This window comes from Sitophilus oryzae, unplaced genomic scaffold (genome assembly GCF_002938485.1).
Source record: "Sitophilus oryzae breed Bouriz unplaced genomic scaffold, Soryzae_2.0 scaffold_1744_pilon_pilon, whole genome shotgun sequence".
Lineage (NCBI taxonomy): Eukaryota > Metazoa > Arthropoda > Insecta > Coleoptera > Curculionidae > Sitophilus > Sitophilus oryzae.
Window position 1 is genome coordinate 1,371,151 of NW_022146440.1, and position 24,222 is coordinate 1,395,372.

Genomic DNA, 24,222 nt, shown 5'->3' on the forward strand with positions numbered 1-24,222 from the left:
ATAATAAAAGTTATGTGGGAACCACCCTATTAATGCGCGAGTATCTAAATTTAACTTTTCTAACATGTCTTGGGACCGTTCTCTAAAAAACGTAAGTAACGTTCACCAAAAGTTGAACCAATCCTACCCGCTTTACTTCATTTAAAAAATTCATATTTACAATTTTTGTTTATTTTAATTTTCAAAGTTTGGATAAGACAGTTTCACATTTCTGAGTGCGACGACGATTGAACTTGTTTCCTTGGCTTACTAAGTGAAATTATTCAAGAAAGATAAGAATTGGCATTTTAAACCCCCTGTAGCTAAGAAACAGCGCAGAATCGGACGTACCTATTTTGATACATAAGATAAATCTTTACGTGTTTTACGTGAGGAATCTCCCCACGAGAGAAGACACATTTTTTATGAAACACCTTGTATACTCAAAATAATTTTGAATTGTGTATCTTTACGCATTCTCTAAAACTTTTCGATTTTACATGTTTTGTAATTCTAAAAACTAGCGAGTTAATGAACTTATATCGCAGACGCATCACCCTTTATAATAGAAAGAAAAAAATTGTATGAAAATTTTTGTATATTCGGACTCTAATCTACAAAAAACTGAAGGGGTTTTGGCGATATTTTTACAGATGGAAAATAGTTTTCAGGGCATGTTTTAGACAGTTTGTTCTTTTTTAGACGTGTTCCTGGTCGAGTTTGCATTCTGAATACACTCTGGAATAGCTGTTAGTACGGAATACAAATTCAAAATTTGCTTGCGGTACAAAATTTGGAAGACAAATCGAATTTGAATGTGCCTAACCTTGATTTGTTATTCACTTAGGAACACTATTTTTTTTTCTATTACTACTTATATAACAAGAAACAAATAATATAAGTTTTGGCAAATTTCAGATGTTTTTTTATGAGAAAAAAAACTTTAAACAATCAAGACAAGAATATGTAGTTAGAGAGAAATTGAAATATTCTAGATAATATAAAATATGGAAGAGAGAGAGAGAGAGAGAGAGAGAAAGTTACTGGTTACTGGTCATTCTTTTAAAAAGTACAAACATGTAATACTTTAATTTTGTAATACTACATAGGTCATAAATTGCAACCGCTATTCTTATCCTTTCTATGAACCTTTAACCTATAAAACTAAGTTTTTTTTTTATTTGAAAAGCCAATATTATTCTCCAAAACAAAAATTTCATTCCAAAATTTTTTATTTGAAGGCCTGTTTTCTTGGATTCCAAGCTTCCGAATGAATTGGACAGTGTATACCGATTTTAGAACTTTTAAGATTTTTTAGTTACATTTTTGTTTGTAGAGAATAAATATACTATTGTAATAATTTATTTTTAACGTTGAATTGTTGTTATTTTAGGTGGTGCCATTTATAAAGGACTTTTAAAAGGGAGACAAGACAGGGATTAACGTATAGGCTCTGAATCAAGTAAGTACATTATGTATTATAATTACAGGAGAAATAATTTAAAAATCAATGGATAATTTTCTTTAATTGCCTTAATAATTATTTTACTTTGTTAAAGTGTCCTAAATATTTTTGGCCAAAGATTAAAATAAAATTGAATGTATTTTTTTTCATTCCTGGATACATTTCTCTTACGTTTTTTTATATCCCAGATTGATGTTAATTATTTTACATAAACATATAACTAATAAATAAACTTTATTCGCGTCAAAAAATCAGATCTTGATTCCTTTAATAGATTGTATTCTTTTTCCATATTCAAAAAAGTTACACCAGATGAACTAGGTCTAATTTGAAATTTGTCTGAAGACAAACAACAAAGGAGATGTAAACAAAATGTATAAAAATGTAACATTAAAAAAGAAAATATTACACCGATTTCAGAAATACAAACAGATAAAATTTATTTGTCTTAAACAAAAGAAAAAATTATAATAAAAAATACCTATGTAAATATCTCGGTAAATATATTCCCAGTCAAAAAGTCACGACAAAACATAATTATGTGAGCTTTACTACAAGTAAAAATTATATATGATCATCTAATAAATATTTTTGTATTCATAAGACATAAAACACATGTATTGCTAATAGAAAAATAGTATAATTAAAAACACTCCCCTTTATTTTGTTTTGTTTAGATTCACATGTGGTATATTTAATTGCCTAGTTTATATCAATAATAAATAGCAACAACAGAATGCGTCTACCCAGATTTATGTACTTAGATTGGTATAAACAGAAAATACTAATTAGGAGAGATATAAAAATTTAATATAATATTAAAGATCTATGGAGGCATTTCGTCTAAATAGCAGTTATACTTACAATTAGTCGATATTAATTAAAGTAAACCTTTGTTTTACATTGAATCTTTATTTTATCATTTTTTCAAATAATTTAATAATATAGTAGACGACATTCATAAAATATAATAAGTATTATACACAAGAAAAACGTTTTTCAATAGAACCTTTCAGTGTTTGTCAATCATGATTTACCATCAGAGAGGTATCTTTTATTTTTTTGTATACTCAAAATAGTATACTCCCCAGTTGAACAAAAAAGCGCCTTAACTACAGTTGAGATACAAATGTGTCACTCGAAACAAAACATTAAGGTATTTTCTAAAGAAGCGAGAAAAATTTTTTTTCAAGTGTAAATCTAACAGCCATATTGTACAGGGTCCGGCAATTGACTAGCCGTCGAAATACGCGTGGTCATGGAGAAACAAGAGGAAAAAGACATGCAAGCCTGGATAGCAAAGAACCAGAAATTTGTGCCGTCTTGGACAATGCGGGGGCGTTTGAGAATATACCTCGCAAGGTGGTCAAGTGATCTCTAGAAACAAGAAGGGTGAACAGAACAATAATTCGCTGCTTTTGGAAATAGCTCTGAATACGGACAGTAGATGCTCATCAGATGCGTACCAAAATTGTAGCAGTTAAAACAATGCAAGGAACTCCACAAGGCTGAGTAATCTTCCCCCTACTGTGAACCTTGGTATTGGATGAACTCCTAAAAAAATTAACTCTAGTGGGAATACAGTGCATAGGGTATGTAGACGACACAGTCACGATCCCCCTGGAGAAAAGTGAAGGCACCCTATGTAATATTATCCAAAAAGGACTCCGCATCACTGAGAGATGGACCAGGACTGTCGAGCTGAGTATCAACTGAGACAAAACCGCGGTAGTGCCATGCACCAGAAAGCGCAGTCTGACAAACTTGAAATGAATCTATCCAGATGGAAATAAAATACTGTCGTCACAAGAAGTCAAATATCTGGGAATAGCCCTGGAGAGTAAAAACTTCTATGGAATATATACTATATGAAGAACGTTACCAGCAAAGCCACAAAGGATCTTTTTTTTCAATAACAAGGGGCCGTCCTCTGCCGAGAACACTGTGACCTGTGAGGCCTATTGTGTTTGTCCCCTTTCTGCACTCATTCTCCTATCCCTGTACCCTGCAGCCTAAATAAGTTATATTTAATCCTTGATAGGATGGGAGCATATTTACTCCGGTTTTAGCCTAGCTTTCCTAAATAAAAGTGTCGCTTGCGATCCAGCTAGCCTCATAGTGACATATTATGTGCTCCGCTGTTTCAGGATCTTTATCGCAGAGTCTGCAGCAAAGACTTCCTTGATACAGGTTGAGCTTGTTCAGGTAACAGCCATGGGTCTTTTGTAATCCGCACTTCGTTCATGCTATGCATTAACTGTTCTTTTGTGGTTTTAGAGCTAGGTCCTTGGACAGAGGCCTTGCTGTGTCTCTACCCCCAGTCTGTTTTTCCAGTGGATATTCTGCTTTTTCCTGATCCAGAGTTTTAGTGCCCTACGGGCCATACCTTTGGGTATTCCCAGTACTGCCTCTGGACCAAGATAGGATGCCGATGATCCGTGCCTAGCTACCTCATCAGCTTTTTTGGTGGCTTGTGCCGCTGTGGCCCGGCACCCAGAATAATTTAATCCTGTTCCTTCGTGCCAGAGCTCCCAGTTCACCTAGGCATTCCTAGACGAGTCTCGACGATACCTTTGGGCTCATAAGCGCCTCAAGTGTCGCCTGTCTGTGCATATATTGATTACCCTTGGTCTTTCCCCAAAAACTCCAGCTCCTGTTCCTTCAGCGCTCTTGGACCCGTCTCTATACTAGGTTAGTCCGTCCTGAAGGAATGTTATATCTGTCCACATTTCTCGATCCACAAAGTATCTAATGGTATGCAGAAGACTGGCAGGAAATAGATGAAGCTGCGCCCATAAAATTTTGCGCTGGATGTGTACCATGATAGTAGGACCTATGATTACCTAGGGAACAGTTTCTCGGTAAACAAAACTAAAGCAACGTACAGCAAGGTAAAACCTGTGCAAAGTACAGATACTGGCCTGCATCTGCATCACCATGCCATGAGAATATGCCTGACAGCAGCAATGGAGGTGACTCAATATGGCAATGATTAAAATGGTCATCGACGGAAACAGTACTGGGAACAGTACTGTCAGTTCAGGAGCTTGGGACACCCTCAAAATGAAAATTCTACTTCTCCAACTCCCAATGGATGTACAACTTGGGAAACAGTAACTGGTATGTTTCCCACGTACCCTTAATTTTTTATTGACTTTTTGGTATTTATACATCCGATACATAAATATTTGTTTCTTTTTGGTTTAAATAAAAAATACTGTGTATGACTTATTAATATTTTTATTGGAATAACGAAGTATTGAGGTAAATTGACGCAAATTCGATCGTTAAAAATATTGCTTTGAAAAATGTTTAGTTTCCATTTTTCCGTCAGAAAAATCGGGAAAAAAACGTAATCTATTTATAGGGTTGTTAAAATTGTTCAGTTATGGCGTAAAATCTGCATTGCATTAATTTACTCGAAACCGTGCGCGTAGCTCTATTGTTTCTTGTGTTAATTGCTGGTTTTCGTAATAAAATAATTGTAATTAAGTATCACGATTCAAGGTGTATATCATTTGCGAAATGATAAAAAACATTAATATTGCTAAGATATATTTATGGTCACTATAATAATTTATTAATTAAACTTAATTTTTATTGAATCTTGCTGTACTCATACAATATATAGGATTACTGCGAGTCCAAACCCAATAATATACAGGGTGAGTCTTAAATAAGTGCAAATATTTTTAGGGATATAGTCTGTCCAACGAGAAGATCCTTGACAGTGATAGATGTGTCTGTCATTTTAATTTCTAAGTAGTTTATTTTATTTTACAAAGAAATAAGTTGGTACAACTGGAACGCATAGCAGGATATATTTAAAATTTGATTGACAAGATGACAAGTGATTACTTCAAAATATTGTGAAAAAAACTGTATAAAACTGAAAAAATGTAATCGAGTTATTTTATTGAATAAAAACGGTATGTGTTAATACAAAACAAACAAGAACAAGACACTACATACCAAAAAAATATAAAAAAGAACTATTATTTACTTTCAAGCTAAGTGCAGCCACACTATCCTAAAAACGGCGTATCGGCGTAACGGGCGTAATGACCTTGAATGGATTTCCAGTAATTCTATTGGCTAAAACATTCATCTGTCAGAAATTTTATCTGTCAAATTCATCTGTCAAAAATTTTAGCCAATAGAATTACTGGAAATCGATTCAAGGTCATTACGCCGTTACGCCGATACGCCGTTTTTAGGATAGTGTGGCTGCACCCTCAAGCTTTATGAAACTACCCGCATTTATGATTATATTTATCAATATAACTTATGTACAAATACAAATTTGTAATATTCCACAGGAATAAATAAAACAACATAGGTAAATAAAACAAACTATTTTATTAATAACAACACCTACCAAACTTTATACCTTAAAGGTTGATTAATTAACTTTAATCTTAATTTTTTTAAACCAGTACCTTTTGACATTATTTTTCTGCAGTACTAAAATCCATTATTTACCTATCGTGTGATGTCGATATTTTACAGCTACTCCAGTTTTTAGTATGTGTTTAGTTTGATCCTTCTACCATATACGAGATGCACTTATCTACGACGAAATGGTGTACAAACTTTATCGATGGCAACTTCATTGGTGTATAAGACTTTCTGCCTGGGCAGCGAGTATTAACCATAAACTGTGCTCTGGGTCTACAGTTAATTTTCACTCGATTTTTCCTCCAATTGACTTCAAAAGACACAAAACACACGTAATAATAGAATCAAAATGCATCATCTTCCAAAACGCAGGGTATTTAACAAAAGTTGACACAAAATTATAACCTATAATTTGGCAAGACTTTGACAAGCGTCAAAAATGACAAAAATCTAAAGGCGAGTTCATACGCATCGGCGTCCGTTTGTCGTTCATCGTTCCGTCAAACCAATAAAATTGAAATACGATCTGTCATTTTTTAAATAAACCAATAAAACTGGTTAAAAACAGTATGACGACGACGTATGACGGATTTATATTTAAACCCATCCATAGATAACTTAAAAATTATTAGAAACTTTTTTTAGTAAAATAAATAGTATATAAATAGATTGGTATGGGACGTCATCTGCTTTTCTTCTGTCATAGTCTGTCGAAATCTTACCTGAGAAAAAAAACAGAGTATAGTATATTTGGACCTCAGAAACATGAGTATGAGGTTTTTTCGTGATTTTTTTTTTAAATTTGGAATCTTTTGAATTTTTTTTTTTTATTTTTTAGTTTGAAAGTTTTTAGTTTTTTAGTTTAAAACATAATTTCTTAATAATATGGCAACAAAGGTAGCAGATTAAATTTTCAAGGAAGAAAACCCAGAAATGATCCAGTGGTTCTCAAAATTTGAGCAAAAAAATTATTTATAGTCCATGTTTGGATGAAAATAGCTGCCTGATAGTTTTTGGCATGAGAAATTTGATTTCGATGCAAGTATGACTCCTATTCTATTCGTAGAGACAGTCGCCTATACCGGGGCGTCTCAAAAGTGGCTCACTCTTATAACTTTTTTATTTTTTCAGATAAAGCAACGAGATTTGGTATGTTACTATATGACATAAATTAGGATTGCTTGACGTGTTCAATTGTTTTTGGTCACTTCCTGTTTCACCGGAAATGACTAAAACTTTATAATTTTAAATGGCACCCTCGGTATTTTTTTACTTTATTCAATAGAAAATGACATTCTGAATAGAATGACGTATCATATGTCAACTTTTGAGACTCTCGCTTAATAAAAATTCTTATCTTAAAATTCAATCTAGAGTGCCATGGGTATGTTAAAAACACTAATTCTTAATCAAGGAGCCTTGGAAAAACAGATTTGATTGTCTAATGTTTTTAGTGTCTTGTCCTGGCCAGTTAGAAAATGCTCAAATCGTATTTTTAATCATATCTCAATTTTTTCAAATGGAACGAGGGTGGCTCATTAGCATATTTGGAAAAAACCTTTTTTTACAAATAATTTGATACCACGCACTTGGTATTTCGAGTCAAATTTTCGTTACGAACCGCAAGTTATAATTTCAAATAAACCATATGCGAAAATGTCAAAAGTTGACATATGATATGTCATTCTATTTAGAGTGATATTTTTTATCGAATAAAGTAAAAAAATATAGAGGGTGCCATATAAAAATCAAAAGTTATAGTCATTTTCGGTGAAACAGGAAGTGACCGCAAACAATTCAATACGTCAATCAATCTTAATTTAGCTCATATACTAACATACCAAATCTCGTTTTTTTATCCGAAAAAATAAAAAAGTTATAGGGGTGAGCAACTTTTGAGACGCACCCGGTATAGTCTTTAACTGAGTTGGAAAGTATTAACTTTTTGTCCATATCTGTATAAAACTATTGAGTGGTAATATATATATTTCCGTTGTATTTTAGGTAAAAATAGTCTCTTGGTAAAAATCGCTACGAGTAATAATTCTCAAGATATATAGAACATATAAATAGTCAATACATATCATCATTGATATAAACATGATAACTAGATATTGTTGATTGATTTTAGAAACTGTTCAAAAAAGTTCACAAATCTACAATTTTAGTCAAATATGTATCTAGTCAACATATTATGTTTATTTTTTGTTAATAATGACAATGGGTGGACTATTTCCATTTCAAATATCTTAAAAACGGTTACTCGTACCGACTTTTATCAAGATACCTTTTTTACGTAGAAAATGACGGAAATGTATACTTTTTCACTCATTAGTTTTATACAGGTATGGATGAAAAGCTATAAAGCTCCAACCAGTTAAAGAACCTGTAGGTGGCGCCCCTGACAAATAGGAATCAGATTGATATCGAAATCAAATTTGTCATGTAAAAATACTCCCAGGCACCAATTTCCATCCAAATATCGGCGTTAGCTTATAAATTATTTGAAAAAAAAAAACTGAAATAAAAATGAAACTTCTTCAATCTGTATCTCCAAAACGAATCATCGCAAGAGCTACATTTATAGAATTTTTTTACCTATTTTTATCTGCAGAAACTGCTGCCGAAGTTCCTCGAATAAAGTTTCGACCACCCTGTATATTTCTTTGTTATGGCTGAGATATTATGATGTTCATCGTATATTATTTTGTTACCTAAACCGTTTTATTCTAATTTGTTTCATTCTAACTCGACTTTATTATTTTAAATTTTATTTAGATATATTTTTCAATTTTGTAATGACCGATGCCTATGGGAAAAGATTTGATAACAAATAACGTTATATTATGTATAAGGATTTTCCTTAATAGTTTATAACCAATATAATTAAGCAATGTTATAAGTTTAAGTATTAACTAGTCGAACAAATTATATTATTTACAAAGATTATGATTGCACTGTAATTTACAGTCAACATAACACTTATTGTGAGAACACGGATATATTTTAAACTTTTAAATATAAATTATTACATAACATCCGACTTGAAACAAGTTGTAGTTATCCAAACTTATTTTCGAAAAATGTGGAATCCCAATAATTACCAGTTGGTATTAATGATTATAATATTCAATATTCATTCTCTGTGTAAAATCTCTACTCGTGCTCCTATTATATCTTGTATTTATTTAGGCGATATCCTAGTCTTGTGAACTGAACTTTTGTACTGATGATAAAATTAATTGTTATTAGCTAATATACTGTGGACTTAGTGTCTTAGTGTATTCAGCTGTGAATTTCAGATAATTTGAATTGGTTTTCCAATAAATTCTGTCAATATTTGTAATTCTTGGTTAGAGATACGATTAAGCTATGTTCGATACCAATTAAACTTCTAGTTACATAATCTAGGGCGCGATTCTTAAATTCATTGTTGCCAATCATGGCAACATATTCGTCGCCGGGATGACTAACTGGAATTTAAATTTTCCGCTGGAGATTCAGGTTGTAGCTTTGCTGTAAAAATGTCAAGTTGGCACATTTATTTATTCATTTCCTGATATTGTCATTCGTTTTGACACTTTAGTTTTGTATTATGAGTTTTTGGTTTAGTGTTGTGATACTTTAAGCTTGAATATGTTTACTAGCAGACCTTGTAGTCGAACATTGTTCGTTTTAGAACCTCTATTAGTGCGAAGTGTACAACATAGCTTAATAGCCGTAAAAAACTCCTCGCAACTTTATTAGAATATTTTGAACGGGAAAGCGGTAGTAATGGCTCTTTATGTCTGTTAAGTGCTGTTAAGGAAGTGAGTTTTGATGGTAAATAATAACTGTTTATATATAGATTTATAATTAATTTATTTTTGTTTCCTACGTTGATTAAAAGAAAATATGTAAAAGTGGACAACGCTGTGCCGGTCAAGCTTAATCACGTTACTAAAAGTTTATTTGATATGAACTATAATATATGATAATTTTGCTATATACAGGGTCGCTTTTATGTTTGGAAACGGTCGATTATTAGGTAAAATATAGGAGGAACTGCAAAAAGTTAATTACAAAAGTTATAGTATTTTTAAATATACAGGGTGTTTCAAAACAAATGCGAAAAACTTCAGGGGGTGATTCCTTGTTCAAAATAAAAGGTAGTTTGCTCTATAAACGTTGGGTCAAAAGTCAACCATTAGGGAGATATCGCGGTACAAAGATGGCGGAAAATTAATGTTTTTATTTTGTATCTTGAAAACAAAAAGAGATAGACTAATGAAATTTTATGGAAGCATTACTGTTATGAAAACACACTTTCTGGTAATTTTCTCACTTTTTTAAAATGAGTGGAAGGGGTTTAAATAAACTACCCCTATCATTCTTGTTAACGAAATTTAAAGAAAAATCTTATCAAACACATGCAAAAATTAATTTGGATAGTTTAGTTTGTTTAGAAACTTTTACATCTCTTGTGTATTTTTGATAAAGCTCACCGATTTGAAATTAAAAAATAAAATGTAAAGCATTACATGTCAGGACAAAAAACATTTTTAAATAAAGAATCTAGTGGGCTGCTGTCAAACAGTTTTATTTCGTAATAATATCGTTACATTTGCAGTAGGGTAATGTCAAATAAAATAATATTAGAAGCATCCTAAAAAGTGACAGCGGCCGACTAGATTTTTTCCTATAAAAATTACAGCAGTCCACTAGATTCTTTATCTAAAAATATATTTTGTCCTGACATGTACCTAATGCTTTACATTTTATTTTTTAATTTCAAATCGGTGAGTTTTATAAAAAAACACAAGAGATAAAAAAGTTTCTAAACAAACTAAACTATCCTAATTAATGTTTGCATGTGTTATAGATAGGCATGTGTTATAGATAGATAAGATTTTTCTTTAAATTTTGTTAACAAGAATGATAGGGGTAGTTTATTTCAACCCCTTCCACTCATTTTAAAAAAGTGAGAAAATTACCAGAAAGTGTGTTTTCATAACAGTTTATTAGATTGTTCTTCCATAAAATTTCATTAGTCTATCGCTTTTCGTTTTCAAGATAAAAAATAAAAACATTATTTTTCAGCCATCTTTGTACCGTGATATCTCCCTAATGGTTGACTTTTGACCCAACGTTTATAAAGCAAACTACCCTTTATTTTGAACAAGGAATCACCCCCCGAAGTTTTTCGCATTTGTTTTGAAACACCCTGTATATTAGCGAGTAATACATTTATGTATACAGGGTCGGTAATAAAGTCGTGGCACATAAAAGTTGCATTTTTTTAAATGACACCCCCTGTATATTATTGCATATTTCGTTTCCTCCTTCAATTCTAAGCAAAAATCGAAATACACACAATGTACCTCAAATCAACCGTTTCCGAGATATTGATTTCTGAAAATATCACTTAAACAATTATTAGATTTAATTAATTTTGATATATGTTCAGTTTCATTTAACGATGGCAAAAACTCAAGTTAGCATTTATACCGGGTGCGTCTCAAAAATGGCTCACCCCTATAACTTTTTTTATTTCTTTAGTTAAAAAAACGACATTTGGTATGCTACTATATGACATAAATTGGGATTGATTGACGTATTCAATTGTTTTCGGTCACTTCCTGTTTCACCGGAAATGACTACAACTTTTGATTTTTAAATGGCACCCTCGATATTTTTTTTACATTATTCGATAGAAAATAACACTCTGAATAGAATGACATATCATATGTCAACTTTGGACATTTTCGCATATGGTTTATTTGAAATTATAACTTGCGGTTCGTAACGAAAAGTTCCAAATGTGTGTTACCATATTATTCGTAAAAAAACGCTTTTTCCAAATGTGCTAATGAGCCACCCTCGTTTCATTTGAAAAAATTGAGATATGATTAAAAATACGATTTGAGCATTTTCTAAATGGCCAGGACAAGACACTAAAATCATTATGCGGTGCGTTTAGACTTGAGCACGCACGAGCTGAGCGTGCGCGCACGGCATTCGTTTGCGTTCTCGGCGCCGTTCAAATTAAAAACTTATTTTTCGACGAATGAAGTGATCTATTTGTGCGCGCACAGCAGAGTTGTGTTGGCGAAAATAATGGACGACCAAGAAATAGTCGAGGCTGCAGTCATTGTTATGCACAGCTTAATTATTAAAAAGGAGAAAAATCGAAAACATCGTCGCTGGTGGCAAACCCAAATTTTTAGAAATCGATATAATTTACTGCAACAACTTCGTGTCTGAGGAGGGCTATGATCAGTTCAAAAACTTTACAAGAATGACCAGACCCGACTTTGAATATTTACAAAATTTAATAACACCAAAAATTACAAACAAAAGATACAAATTTTAGAATAGCAATTTCATTAATATCGACATATTCAATATTAATTTTATTTACAAGATCTTGCCATGCGTTTTTTTATTTTTTAATAATACAAAGAATGTCTAACATCCCATAATATAGGCTACTTTTCATATTCTTCAATTAATAATAACGAAGATTCATTAATCCACTCCATAATTTTCATAAAGAAAACGAAAAGAAATCACACACGCACGCACGAACGCAGACAAAACAAATTGCCGGTGCAAACTGAACGTTCGCGCACACATAAAATCCCTTTGAGCACGGACCAAAAACCGACACCAGACGGCTAACGTTCGCGGCTGCTTTCGCACATTCAGATTCAGAGTGAGCGTGCGCGCACAGCCGTTTACACTTGAGCATTCGCGGAGAATTAGTGCGTGCGTGCTTAAGTGCTTAAGTCTAAACGCACCATTAGACGATCAAATCTATTTTTCCAAGGCTCCTTGATTAAGAATTAGTGTTTTTAGCATAGCCGTGGCACTCTAGACTGAATTTTAAAATACAATTTTTTATTAAGCGTGAATGTCAAAAGTTGACATATGATATGTCATTCTACTCAGAATTCGACTCAGAATGTAATTTTCTATCGAATAAAGTAAAAAAATACCGATGGTGCCATTTAAAAATCAAAAGTTGTAGTGATTCCCGGTGAAACAGGAAGTCATATACAGGAGGTTTCATTTAAAAAATAAAGTTTGATGTGACACAAATTTATGACCGACCCTGTATACATAAATTGATTTATTAAAAATTGTGTATTTAACTTTTGACAGTACCCTGTATATTTTGCCAAATAATCGACCGTTTCCATACATAACAGCGACCCTGTATAATTTTGTGTAAGTGCAAACCTAAAGGGAATTTGAGGAAATTATTTTAACTTCTACAGGGTGGCAAAAGTCCAACTACTTCCAAAGAATATCTTTTCCAAAAAAACTTTATAAAATTAAAAAATCTAACAAAGACACTTGAATTGCAATAAAGAGTACAACCATGATTTACATTATTAATCGTAATATAGCTTTTATTTTGATGACCGAAAAAAAAACAAAACAAAAATCAATCTTGACATTCCTCAGCGTAACCGAATCACTTACTTATACCTCTGCGGAAGGAATTTTTCGTCCCATGTCAAGGTATATCAATGAACGAAGGTAAAATCGAGGGCGAAAAGGTCTTTCTGTTTTAACGTCGGCCGTCAAAAGCAAAAATCATTTTAAATTCGTAAAGAACCGCCACAGTTCCTCGAGACATTGCATGTGCGTGGAATTCGAGATGAAGCAATTGTTTTCATTTTTTTTTCTACTATTTGTCCATGTCGATATCATTATCCTTGTATTGCTTTTATTTTCATACATGTTATTACGGTCAAGTTCGAGGAGGTGCTTTAAATTCATTATCGTGGTTCGTTTCGCATAATAAATTGTTTTGGATTTTAAAAAACAATCTCTATTTCATAGAACAGGAACAACATTTTTTAATATGTTGTGTGATTTTTATTGTAGAAGATCCAAAATTCATCGCTCAATTTTTAACAATCAAAGAAAATTATGTATATTCCTATAAGGAATAAGGAATTGGAATTCTTTCATTTGTTCGATTTACCGGTTATATTTATACGTCTTAAAAACGCATACCGATTACTTCGATAGTCATTAAAAAAAATATACACTAGTCTAGAAGCCAGAAGCCAAATTTTCCAGAACTCAGAAAATGTTAAACCCAGTGGTTTGGACTTTGATTTTGATTCGGGGGACAAGTGAAGACCTCAGAATAGATCTAAAGTAGAAGCTGACATGGATATCACGGGAAGGATTAACTATAGAGATGGGGGGGTCACATTCCTTTTCAGGGGGATTTCGGGTGGACAAGACCTATATTGGAAACTCCGATGATGTATCAGAGATCTGTTGGAAGGCTACGCTTGATGGTAACATAAAGAAAAAGGCTAACAAAGAATTTACAATGATAACGTTGAAAATAAAAAATAAATGTAATACAAATAAAGATATATACAAAAAAAATAGCATTACAGCAAAAGGATTAGTACGATAGATATCGATCGTCAGTTAGTTACTTTCCGCCGTTTTTTCATTTCGATCACGTGTAAACAGTATGGTAGTGAGAGATCAAATTGGACTTCTGTGAACAACTGGTAAGAATTACTCAATCCTTTAAATATCTAGGCGCAACATTAATCTCTAGTGGGAAAAATACTGAAGATATAATTAATTAAAACTGGACAGGGCAGAAGAGTAATTAGGCATTATAGCTCGCTTCAGAAATATAAGTGCTACGGAAAAAATATTAAAAACAAAAGCCATAATATACAATACGATATTAAAATGGGCCTCAGATATTTCAATATGGAAAATGCCAAGAACGTCTCTTGGCTGTAGAGATGAACTTCTGGAAACGAAATAATGGAGTCTCTATAGGATGGATACTGTAAGAAAAAATATGGGCATAAGAGAAACCGTATTAAATAAAAAAAAAGGCTAGCCCCTAATGTGGTTCCGGCATCTACAGCGAACGAAAAATACCGATGGTCTAAGAAAATATCGCCGTTGCGAAATCAAAATTTCGTAACTTCAATTTCGTCAATTTTTATATAGGTGTGTTTATTACTTAAATATTTCATACCGCACAAGAGCATAAATTCCATATCTCAATATTTTAACTGCAGCGTTGGTGTTATAAACGAACTATTGAGTTATGGGCTTTATGCTCTTGCGCGGCATGAAATATTTAAATAATAAACAAACTTATCTAAAAATCGACGAAACTGAAGTTACGAGGTTTTGACTTCACAGAAGTTAAAACGACGTGTTCCATATCGACTCTCTTGGTCAAACAATATGAAGAAAACCACCGAGAAGCTGGAGAACAACTGGATGATGCTAAACGAAAAGGAACCAAGCGCCAAATTACGAAAACTGTATAAAAGGCAACATCCGACAGAGCAGTGTTCAATGTATATGTGGAAAAAGATCCACGATACAATTAGGTGTTTCAGTGACATCTATTGAACAGGGTTCTAAGCACCACCACTGTGTAGGAATATTTTCAATTTGTCTAAAAGGATCCAAGCGACAATTCCTTTTATATGTATGTCCGTTTTCTGTTGATTCTCTTTAAATGTTTGCTTAGCCGCGTGATTTTCATATTAAAACTACAAAACTATTATAAAAAAGAAAGGTATGAGCCTAAAACAAGGGTAAACAAGGGCATTAGTGAAAGATATAAAAGTATTGTGTTGGCTGCTTGGGAAAAGATAATTTTCGAAACAATGGATAAAGGAGACTTCTATTCTACAGAACAAACAGAGCAACAAATCTACAATAGAAAACACCGTAAACCATGTTGTAGATTTTCTTTTTGGTTACAAGTAACTCTTTTTTAAAATTAATAACAGATAGATAATTATAGATGTATCCAAAAACTTTGGAAACTTTTCGAAATGCGAAAAACAGCGTATATATTTATAATTTAATCTTTTTCCCAATCACTAATAGTTTCTCTATTCAGCGCCTGTTAATTTTATGGATGAAAACTTAATTAATGAATTTTTAAGCCCGATTCTCATAATAAAAAAAGTACATATTATGAAATTGGTCATAATAAGTCTTAAATATCTGAAATTAAAAAAATACTGTTGAATGAACCGTTGAAACGGACGGTGAAAAATAAATATTCTTCAAATATCATAAACAAATATTATTAGTTTTATTTTTCTAGCCTTTTCGACTCCTAGTATATATTAATGAGCTGTAGCATATTAAAGTAAAATTACAAATATGAAATTGTTATCCCATTATAATAGATTTGAACTTTATAAACAAAGGATCATAATACCTTAATTTCGAGATTTACTTTTAAGATAACTTTATATAATATTACCTCAGATCATCTATTGTACGCAACTTAAAAAGAACTTAATGAAAAGAGCACAATATAATAGCAAAAAATGTCACATACCCTTGATTTTATACTAAAGTGGTTTAATTATTACCAAAACTTATTAAATATTAAATAATATACTATACAAAAATAATATTGTTAATTAATTTTACGCAAAAAAATGCATTTATATTACAAAGAAAATACTGATCCCAAATTTAATGCCATCACCAATTTTAATTGCAAATATATGTAACATCATTTAATAGGAATAAAAAATATCGCAGTTTATTTAGTTAGTAATATGGATATATTTAAAGTACGTATAATGAGAATGTGATAAAATTACTCACAAACGAATACGTCACCTCTGGCCGGTGTAATAATTATTGAGTCTTTTTTATTGTTTCAAATTTTAATAGTTAAATATATTTTTATTATCCTGATAGTGATTACGAGTGGCTATTATTCCTCAAAACGTATAACTGTTGTTTTAATAATACAACTCTAATAATCAGTACAATGAAAATATTTACAAGAAAAACTGAATATTATTTTAATTTTTGACTGGAATAATTTCATATGATTTGCAAAATGGAACCCAATAAAATTGGTTTGTACTATGGTATTAATTTATTTAAAAAAAAATGTCTAAAACCAAACTACACGACCATATTAATGCCGGATAGCATATCATAAACTAAAGTATTTTAAATTATGCAACAAAGATTAGCTAAATGAAATCAAATGCTCAAAATGCTTCCTTTACTGTTAACTGCATAAAATGATTATCTTTTCATTTTAAAAGGCATATGTATAGTTCTACTTAGTTATTTCTCTCATGTTGTCGACGTCGGCCAAGTTTTGTAAGCACTGCCTTTAACATATTCCCATAAAAAACACAGAGTAGATAAAATGGGGATCAGTTAAGTATTCTATTAATTCATGAATGCACACTGCGTTCACCAACTAATAGAATCATATGAATTCTTTCTGACGTATAAGTTTGCATTTTCAGCAAATTTCTGACAATTTTTTTTGTTTTAAATGACACGTAATGATAACTAGTTGTTAAAGTTGGAGTAATTAGATTAGAGTAGTTATGTTGAAGTAATGTCAGATATATTACAGCCACCTAGATTTTATCAAATATAATAAAGATCTAGTGATACTAAGTCATAAAAATGAAAATATTTAGGAAAATCTTTGTTTGAGGGGTAGGCAATTTTAATAGTATTTTAAAGAGACATGAATTTCCCATTGAATAACGAAATAATATACTGTGTGTTCCATTTAAAATAAAAGAGTAACCTGCTTTTAGAGGTGACCAATGTTCAACATTAATTTTGTCTCACCCTGTATGACTTTTTGGGTCAAATTTTAATTTCATTTAAACTAGAGTAGTTATTTTAACTACATATTAGACTATACCGGTAAATTCCAATTTAGGTAGCTTTGATTGTAATTTAAAAATTGTTCTTTATTTTTAGAAAATGTTAAATATGTCAAAAACCTTACATTTTAGTCATATACTTCTCTAATAGGACTCAGCTTTATTTTTCTCCCAGAATCCATTAATATATAGGGTTTTCCATTACAAAAAACACAACTTTGATATGTAACTTTTTTGGGGGACACCCTGTAGAACCTACATATTCTGCAAAATAAAAACACTAAATCACCACAATACACCAAAACACTTTTACTGTTACACTGGACGCGCGTTTCGCTAACCATGTTAGCATCATCAGCAGATGATTATAAACTCATGACTTCACTTCACAGTCAACGGAACTGAATCTTTATCGTAAGTTTAGTACTAAGATTAGGTTATTAGGAGCAGATATTTGGTTTCTTAAATCATGCAAAGCCAATTCAGTTTATTCTAGTTTTATTAAAGTTGATATTCCGAAAAGTAACGTTAGTGATAAGGTAGAGAAAATTGCAAAACAAAAATGGCTTGATTTAGATAGCAAATTTCTGTATAGTAAATGAAGTATGCTTGAAATTGAAGCCTATGGACTTTACAAAAAACTTACTTATAAGCTAACTAATGTAGAGTATGAATGTTGGTGTCTCTTTCAGAGAAATATGTTTATGGTTATCAATTCAAAATTTGTTAAGAAAATGTCCATTTTGAATAATAAGTTTAAAAAATTAAAAAGCTCTAAAAACAAACATGTTTTCCAAAGAGACATAAACATAGTTGAAAATCTTTCTTCGCAGACTTTTGATAAACAAGAGCTCAGTTTATTCAGTTTATAATCATCTGCTGATGATGCTGATATGGTTCGCGAAACGCGCGTCCAGTGTAAAAGTAAAAGTGTTTTGGTGTATTGTGGTGATTTAGTGTTTTTATTTTGCTGTGTAACACCAAAGGTTCCAACCCTCAACTGTAATCTACATATTCTCACAAAATTTAATTTAATTTCAAACTCATTCTCCCTGGAGCCTCCGCGTCGTATGGGTAGACTCAGAGCTTTACTCAAAGTACATACTCCAGGGTTGTTTGGGGCAAAATAAATTAATAATATAATTAATATAAGCCCCCCCCCCCCTGGATCCGCCACTGATAGACCACGTTATGCTATAGTCTTTTAACTGCTGAGCAAACGTTTCTCTCATCCAATTCTTTTTGTTGCTCAATACTACAGTGAGATGTTTCTCAAACAATGACAACAAATACATTCGAGCATAAATTTCAGTAATTCAATATTTATTTTATATTTATGATTCAATGTTGAATAGCAGAAGGATTGTTTTTATGTAAAATCATATTTTAATTCTACCTTTTAGCCAAGCTTTTAGTAGATATCGGTCAAGGCACACAATCAAAGTCAAATTTGTTTGTCTATTGAACCATTAAGATAACGATGCATTTAAAAACAAAACATTTTATACACTTGTATTTAGCTGAAAAATACGTCACTCCATTTCTAATATACTTCTAATGACAACTATAAATTTCATAGAAATTGCCATGAATATATTATAAGCAACACGTGAACACGGTTAAATGTTTTCTATCAGTCGACGCTATGAAAGTAAAAGTACTATAATTAATACTTTTATTCTATAATGGAACATTACTCTGTATATTCTCCAACAGATGGTCTTGGACACATATTTGCTAAACATACTCGTTTATAACTAAAAGTTTTTTAACAGCTTCAAAACTCTCATATATGTTTTTGGCATTCCTTTATACTACTAAAAATATCTTCAATCGATATTTCAAATCCTTTAAGCAATCAATCTAGGATTTAAAGTTTCCTATTTAGAAAATTAACTAGTTTTTTTAACCTACGTATCAGATACTATCAGACCAGCTAGTTGCTGTAATCGTGTTTAGTAAATCTGAATTTCATCAGAGATTCCTTCTGCAATGCTGTTAATAGAGAACAAGAAAGCACAACGATGCGATGTAACATAAAATTTAAAATATAAATATTGTATTAAAAAAAAAAACAGTAGCATATGTTTTAAGTAAACTCAAGTTCAACTAGTGCCTATAGACGATAATTTGTTTAAAAGTACTCCAAAATGTTACAAGAGTCTCAAAACTTCATTTAAGAGGGCTCAAGAAGAAGATGGCTTAAGTTTGTTAAGTAAGTAAACACTATTGATTCTCTCGAGATTTTGGTAGAGTTTTTAGATATTCTTAAAAAAACAAATATTAAACTTTTATAACGTAAATATATACAAGACATTTTCTGCAAATTAAGTGATGAGTTTTGCTTTTTGCATTGTGATACAAATTATTCTTTTGTTTTAAATGGTAGTAGCTATATGCTGTATATAATGTTACAATTATTATGTTAAATAAAATAGAAAGTTAATATACAGGGTTACAATTTGTAACAATCACAAATATACTAAGTGAATTGGGATTTTTTTGTATAAGAGTCAACATTACTATATTTTTTTAAACAACAATATCTCAAAAACTGGTCATACGATTTAAGAGCTTACTATGTAATAGGCAATAGATAAAGATGGATATATCCTCCACCTCCTATAGATTCGGGACAACACCAGTATAAGGTCTAAGGAGAGATCAAGTTAAAGAGGTGGGGAAAATGGAAACAGATCCTCCAGCCTCCACCTCACGGGTACATCAGCCCTCGACTGTGAAGGGCACGGACGCCGGACGGCTAATCTCCAACCATGGAAGAGTGTATACCCTCGTGTAGGAGGTAGATGCTCACTCCTCGGAGGATGAACATCTGCTGTCGGAGCAGAAGGATGGGAAATACCCAGTTCCACCTGAGCGATTCCCTCTAACATTGTACAAGTATTCCCTCTGACATTGAAGAAGAGGCATTCAGAGCCATTTCTGGATTGATTCCAGCAAGATCGAAACAGAAGTATGAATATACTAACTCTAAGTATAAAAAATGGTGCACCGAAAAAAAAGTACACAACTATGGAAATGAAAAGGTACTCATAACATATTTTTCCAATTTATTGCAAAATAAATGTTTTACAAAATATTTTTTTCTCTTTGGTAGGCATCTAAACAAGGAGTGTAGTAATGAAAATGCGTGAGTTAAGAAGCGCTTAACTCACTCAAAATGCGTGAGTTAAGAGCTTCTTAACTCACTGATGTAGATAAAATTAATTAAGCCATTGTCTTTCTAATGAAAACGAATTATATATCCCATTAATTTGGTCATTTATACTGCATTAAATGCACTACATTTTAAATTATGCAAAACCAGATAAACACGACAGTAGACGACAATTTAACTGCCTGTCCTACATTACCCAAAGTTCCCTAAAAGCGTCTCTGGAGACAATCGCGCTGCAGGAAAAGGCAAATTAGTGTAAACTTTTTAGAATGTTTCTGTGGATAAGGAAACTTGATAATTTGTTCACGTTTCATGACATAGTTCGTATACGTATCGTAGTAGAAGAAATGTGTATTGCAGTCACCTGACAATGTAATTAACAGTACGATAAAATTACTACATTCCTAAAGTATAACGTAAAAAACTTTATTATAGTATTTCGAAATATTGTATTTATTATACTAAAACTTATATTGTTCAATAAATAATTTAAGAATGGACTTTAATAACAAGAAAATTTAAACATATTTATATAACTATATACAAGCATATAAAAATAACTTATTTATTTATTCGTGTAGTAAATTATAAATAATTTATTTGTTCTTGTGAATAAACTAATGATTTTTAGTTATAATTGCTGAAAGTTTATATGATCTAATTATTATGAATGTTGTAGGTTAAGCAATTTGTATAATAATTTTATTATAAAGGAATATGAAGGCATAAAAACGGTATAGAAAACAATTAAAATATTCATGTTAAAATGGCTCGGTATATTAATAATCTAAATCATGAAGTCAGAACGCACTTTTTTAATGATTCACTTATTAATATAATGTTTAGGAGGTAAAGATTAATAAAGGTAAAGGTATAATTTATAGGATGATTAGTTATACATTTCTATTTTTTCTTAATAAAATCTCTAATAATGTAGGTACCATCTCTATGACACATTGTTCGCATCTGAACAGAACTACGTTACCTAAATGGTGACATCTATGCTTAAAAAGAACTGCTACTGTTGAAATTAATCTGTTAGAACAATAATTGGAAATTCCTTTTCTCAATAATGTCGATCACTGCTCCTTTAATACTCACTCAATTATTTGATAGGTATACAATCTCGTACTACTTAAAGCAAAATAGTCATGGTACCTTGTGCTAGTATATATGATACCTAGTAGTCACATAAGGGTCGATACTGAGATTTAGAGACACGCCATCGAGATCACACGCCAGACGACACCGCCATTGCCGCAGAAAGCATGGAAGACTTGCAAACGTTGCTAGATAGGGTACATGAAGCTAGTTGTTGCAAATGGGGTATTAATATAAATGTCAAGAAGATGAAATGGATGTTTGTGGGTAAAATACATATTAATCCAATCCCGATAAATATCAGCGGAAACAATATTGAACAAATACCACATTTTAGATATTTAGGAAGGTGAAAAATGCATGCGACGAAGAAGTAAAAGCACGAATTGCAATGGCACGTAGAACATTCAAAAAATGGAATACCACGCTCACTAATAGAAACCTGTCACTGCAAACCCGATTGCGAACACTACGTTGTTACACCCTTCTTCTCCACCCTTCTTTACGGATGCGAGACATGGACACTAAAAGTCGGGAATATAAATAAAATATAAGCCTTTGAAATGTGGTGCTACCAAAGAATCCTTAAGATTTCTTGGACCGAACATGCAAGCAGCGAGGAAGTTCTTGGACAGCTGAACAAAGATCGGAAACTGTTAACTGATCAAGGCCAGAATGGTTAGTTACTTAGGACACATAATGCGTGGCACCAAATATTATATTCCTCGTTTGATTATTCAATGAAAAGTCGAAGGTAGAAGATGGGTAGGTCGAAAGAATGTGTCATGGTTCAGAAATATACGGAACTGGACCGATCTGGGGGTGGAGAGGCTGTTTCATGCAGCAGAAGATAGAGAACTCTTCCACGAACTAGTCATTGAGATCGCCCACGCCTGAAGACAGGCACTGCAAGAAGAAGAAGAAGATTGGTAAAGGAGTACGACAGCGAGAAGCACGATATCCCCAAAACTGTTTACAGCATCACTAGAAGTAATCTTCCGTCAACTGGACTAGACCAAAAAAGGATTAAAAATAGATGGAGAATATTTTAACCATCTAAGATTGGCTGATAATTGCAAATTAATGAACTAAATACAGCTAGCAATAAAGTGGGTCTCAAAATGATTTTAGCAAAAAATAAAGTAATGTACAACGAACTAGAGGAAAGAAAAGAAAAGAACCTGGACACTTTTAAACGGACATCAGAAGGAAAAAAATGTAGGTCGCACAACGCTTAATGGAACGAAATATGCTCGGAATAATCAATCATTTACGAGAGACCGTAAAAGAAGAGAGTGGATACGGCAAAATACCCAGCTAATAGATGTCATTCACAGGGTCAAATCTCTCAAAGGACAATTTGCAGGACACCTGGCAAGAAGAACGGACAACAGATGGACAACACAAAAATTACAACATGTTACCCACGAGAAATTAAGAGACCTAGAAGAAAAACCTGAGATGGGAATATGATATTAGGAAATTAGCAGGGATAAATTCAGCCCGCAAAGTCAACAATAGACAACAATGAGCCCAACTACAGAGTATCTAAATATGTGAGGGAGGCTACACCATCATTGGAAATGGTTGAATAAGCTGAAAATGATGATGATGATTTAATATATGTGGACAATAACAACAGAACGTCAACGATTTCTTGTAGACCTATCTGTTTTAAAAAAAAGTAAAGTGTTCTCGAATAGTTCAATTTAAATATTTTAAATAGTTTTTTTCTTTATTCTTTGTATTTTTTTGACGACGGAAAGAGATAACTTTCCGAAACGTTAAGCATTTTTTTTGTTTTGTTAGGCAAATTTGTATTACCGTAAACATAACTTCTGACAAGCAGCGTCCGTTTAGGTTTAACGCAGAAGTGTTTACAAAAAATAATTATTTTATTTTGTAGATTTTCTTGCAGCAGTGGCGAAATACCCATACAGGATTTTTTTGGAAAGATGAATCCGCCACATAGGTATAGACATTTTTTATATGGACAATATTCAAATAAATCAATTAATTTTTCAAAATGTTGTGCCTTTTTCGATATTTTAGCACAGTGGAATTAAATATACCAGTAGGTTTTGCAAATTACCATAAATAACAATGGATAGTGGAAAAGTAAAAGTATGAAAAATGTTATGTGGGACCGTCAAATGAAAGTCTCTATAAGAATTATCGTTAGTAGATGAACTATATAATTACATTACCTTACACATAAACCTATTATCTATAAATTAACTATTGAATCCGTATTTAATTGATGATCTCGAACACTATTATACTAAGTAATAAAAATTTCGGTTGTAATAAAAAAATTGCGAATATTAAGTACTGATGAATCCACGATTAGATTTTATAAAAAGACTTTTAGAAAAAATAACTTAATTAATTTTTTGTGTATGGGAGGCAAGAAGCAAGACCGAAGTGCCCTAACGGAA

General features: G+C 32.0%; 1 protein-coding gene across 1 annotated transcript in view; it reads left to right on the plus strand.

Moving 5' to 3' along the window:
* The window catches only part of LOC115881895 (probable GPI-anchored adhesin-like protein PGA55), a 222,833-nt gene that overhangs the window by 71,459 nt on the left and 127,152 nt on the right, over positions 1-24,222 (plus strand). The window contains exon 2 of the mRNA XM_030899617.1: positions 1,373-1,441. The gene's annotated coding sequence lies outside the window, so the exon portion shown is untranslated. The remainder of the gene's footprint in view (positions 1-1,372; positions 1,442-24,222) is intronic.